This window comes from Saimiri boliviensis, chromosome 1, assembly GCF_048565385.1.
Source record: "Saimiri boliviensis isolate mSaiBol1 chromosome 1, mSaiBol1.pri, whole genome shotgun sequence".
NCBI classification, from domain to species: Eukaryota; Metazoa; Chordata; class Mammalia; order Primates; family Cebidae; genus Saimiri; species Saimiri boliviensis.
In genome coordinates this window covers 298,237,670-298,242,023 of record NC_133449.1, presented here as the reverse complement: position 1 = coordinate 298,242,023, position 4,354 = coordinate 298,237,670, and the positions used below count along the sequence as shown (strand labels likewise).

Below are 4,354 nucleotides of genomic sequence, written 5' to 3'. Positions count from 1 at the left end.
GTGGCATTACTTCCAAGGCCTCTGTTCTGTTCCATTGGTCTATATGTCTGTTTTGGTACCAGTACCATGCCGTTTTGATTACTGTAGCTTGTAGTATAGTTTGAAGTCAGGTAGTATAATGCCTCCAGCTTTGTTCTTTTTGCTTAGGATTTTATTGACTATGCGGGCTCTTTTTTGGTTCCATATGAGGTTTAAGGTGGATATTTCCAATTCTGTGAAGAAGGTCAATGGTAGCTTGATGGGGATAGCATTGAATCTATAAATTACTTTGGGCAGTATGGCCACTTTCATGATATTGATTCTTCCTAACCATGAGCATGGAATGTTTTTCCATCTGTTTGTGTCCTCTCTTATATCCTTGCACAGTGGTTTGTATGTCTCCTTGAAGAGGTCCTTTACATCCCTTGTTAGTTGTATTCCTAGGTATTTTATTCTCTTTGTAGCAATTGTGAATGGGAGTTTGTTCCTACCATTCAGGACATAGGAATGGGTAAGGTCTTCATGAATAAAACACCAAAAACAATGACAACAAAAGCCAAAACAGACAAATGGGATCTAATCAAACTTACGAGCTTCCATGCATCAAAAGAAACAAACGTTAGAGTAAACTGCCAACCAACAGAATGGGGAAAAAATTTTTGCAATCCACCCATCTGACAAAGGGCTAATATCCAGAATCTGCAAAAAACTAAAACAAATTTACAAGAAAAAAAAACAAGCAACCCCATCAAAAAGTGGGTGAAGCATATGAACAAACAGTTTTCAAAAGAAGACATTTATGCAGCCAACAAACAGGAAAAATGCTCATCATCACTGGTCATTAGAGACATGTAGATTAAAACTACATTGAGATACCATCTCAGGCCAGTTAGAATAGCAGTCATTAAAAAATCTGGAGACAACAGATGCTGGAGGGGATGTGGAGAAACAGGGACACTTTTACTCTGTTGGTGGGAGTGTAAATTAGTTCAGCCATTGTGGAAGACAGTGTGGCATTTCCTCAAGGATCTAGAAATAAAAATTTCATTTGACCCAGCAATACCTTTACTGGGTATATACCTGAAGGATTATAAATCCTTCTATTATAAAGACACATGCACATGTATATTCATTGTGGCACTGTTTACAATAGCAAAGACCTGAAACCAACCCAAATGCTCATCAATGATAGACTGAATAAAGAAAATGTGGCACATATACACCATGGAATACTATGCAGTCATAAAAAAGGATGAGTTCATTTCCTTGACAGGGATATCTATGAATCTGGAAACCATCATTCTCAGCAAACTGATACAAGAACAGAAAACCAAACATCACAAGTTGTCACTCATAGGTGGGTGTTGAACAATGAGAACACATGGACACAGGGAGGGGAACATCACACATGGGGTCTGTTGGGGAGTGAGGTGCTAGGGGAGGGATATCAGGGACGGGAGATTGGGGAGGGATAACATTGGGAGAAATACCTAATGTATGTGATGGGGGGATGGAGGCAGCAAACAACCGTGGCATGTGTATATGTGTATATCTATGTAACAATCCTGCAAGGTCTGCACATGTTACATAGGTATATACATACACATACACATTCGTATACTTTAATTTCCCCAGAAATTAAAAAGCCTGTGCAAGCAACGCTCTCCACTTGGGGACCCCCAGACACAGACAGGGTAAGTGAGCCACTGAATCTCAAAGCGGGTGTAGCTTGCATTTACTTACTTATATTTATTTTATTTTATTTTTCCATAAGTTGTTGGGGTACAGGTGGTGTTTGGTTACATGAGGAAATTCTTTAGCGGTGATCCTTAAGATCTGGCGCGCCCATCTCCTGAGCAGTATACACCGCACCCTATTTATTTATTTATTTATTTATTTATCAGCCTTCGTAGAGACTGTCAAAAATAGCCAGTGTCAACTGTATTGCAGGTCGTCACGGCGGGGCATTGGGAAAAGTTTTCACTTAGCAATCATTGCGCCTCGGATAAACCTCATTGGCTACGATACCGCCACTGTGCAACGCTTACACTGCACCTTATCTGGAGTCTTTTATTCCTTGACTCCTTCCCGTTCTTCCCCTCAAGTCTCCGAAGTCCATTGTATCATTCTTATGCCTCTGTGTCCTCATAGCTTAGCTCCCACACATCAGTGAGAACATACAATGTCTGGTTTTTCCATTCCTGAGTTACTTCACTCAGAATAATAGTCTCCAGTTTCATCCAGGTCACTGAAAATGCTGTTAACTTATTCTTTTTATGGATGCATAGTATTCCATCATATATATATGATCTAGACCTGAGCATAAAACCACGGAGATATATATATATATATATATATATATATATATATATATATATGTATGTATATATATATATGTATGTATATATATATGTATATATATATGTATGTATATATATGTATGTATATATATATATGTATGTATATATACATATATACACACACACACACACACACACATTTATATAAAATAGTTTCTTTATCCACTCATTGATTGTGGGGCATTTCGGTTGGTTCCACGATTTTGCAATTTTAAATTGTGCTGCTCTAAACATGTGTGTGCAAGAATCTTTTTCAAATAATGACTTCTTTTCCTCTGGGTCAGTACTCAGCAGTGGGATTGCTAGATGAAATGATAGTTCTACTTTTAGATACTTTTTAATGTTTAAATCTCCTGCATATCGGCCCCTCCAAGCACTTCAGACATTAGTGGCTTTGGAGTGTGACCCTTCTAACCTCCTGAAATGTCCAGAAGCAGCACCAGCAAAACCTGACGCCTGGACACAGCTCCCTGCCTGGGAGACTTAGGCAGCACCTTTCAGAGTCTGAATGGGGAACCACAGCTAACTGTGGGGTCTGCACCACAGCCTGGTTCACATGCCCAGACAGCGAGCTGGAGCAAGCCTCACTCGGCGAGGGATACCTGCACTTGCTACGTAGCACATACACTGCAGTTTTTATTCTGATTTATTCCAATAAAAGGCTACCAATCTAAAAAAAAATGTCTTGACAAGTGACGCCCCACAGCTAGAGAAACCCAAGCTCATTGCTCAAATGAGCAGAAATTTTAGATGAAACCACAGGAATATTTAAGGAAAAATACCCTGTTTAAGAAAGTGCTACTTGAAGCCCCACGTGAAATAGATGGTAGATTTCAAAGGTGAACATGTTGGTCTCAAGGGTTAATTTTATTTTCATTGAGATATAATTCAGATGTCATAAAACACACTGTGTTCAGGTGTGCAATCCGGTGGGCTTAGTACATTCACAAACTTGTGTAAGGAACACAACTGTCTAATTCCAGAACCCTTTAGTCACCCCCCAAAAACATTCTGCACCTGGTTAATTTCACACAGTGCTTAGAGTGTCTGAGATCTTTTATGTGACCACAGTATTTATTGAGAAGGTATGAGACCGTTTTGTAGGGTCCGAAGTAGCTAAAGTGTAATAGGAACATTCCTATTGGAAATTGCCTTTCAAAATGGACAGAAAGCTAATGGAGGTTTAGGGTGTAAATATTTAATGTTGTTAAAGAAAAGCCAGTTGTTTTCATTTCTGATGTCTATATTCACACAAACGCCCAGCCAGCACTCAGAGCATGAAGTATGCTGCTGGCCAAGTCTCCTGGAGGCCACTAGATTCAAATGTCGGCAGAAATATTATCTTGGCAAATACGAAGTGTGTAAGAAATACCATTAAAGCTGGGAAAGCAAGACATTCACTGACCAATAACAATTATGGATTATCTATTTGTGCAGCTCAGAGAGTGTGTCTTCTTTGCCTTTTTTCCTGAGCTACCAAGAGAATTAATTTAATTCAAGTTTTGTGTCATAATTTCAAGTCAGACCACCCTCTGGGCATCAATCCCAGGCCGGCTTTATCAACAGCAACAAAACTCTGACAGTTTGAAGCTTGCATCTAAAAACACACAGCGAGTGAAGCTTTCAAAAAGAGCGAGACATTGACTTTCAAAATAGCTCTGTCTATGGCATGGAATCTTGATAAGGGAACTTCGCAATGAAGCATTTGCTGGGTGGGTGACTGATAGCAAAGCTGTGTTTCCTGGGGAAAAATGTGGCGTCTTCAGTTTATATCAACTTGTTCTCATTTGAGACAAAACTGCAAGTAGGAGGCAAAAGTTTATCCTCTACTGCATTGTTAGGGTCCAGGACATTTCTTCCTATGCTCTTTAAATGAAAGAAAGTGACTGGGTTCACTCTGGAATGCCAGGAAGCTCAGCTGCTGTTGTTAGGATGACTTCCTGGTGGCACAGCCATGGTCGAGTGACCTTGTTTCCAAGAGAATCCCTGGTTTTATGCTCAGGTCTAGATCATTC

General features: G+C 39.7%; 1 non-coding gene across 1 annotated transcript; it reads right to left on the bottom strand.

Annotated features, from left to right (window-relative positions):
- Positions 1-1,883: 1,883 nt before the first annotated feature.
- Positions 1,884-2,024, bottom strand: LOC120365411 (U4 spliceosomal RNA). Its single transcript, XR_005580358.1, has one exon. It is a non-coding gene; the product is annotated as a U4 spliceosomal RNA (small nuclear RNA).
- Positions 2,025-4,354: the final 2,330 nt, after the last annotated feature.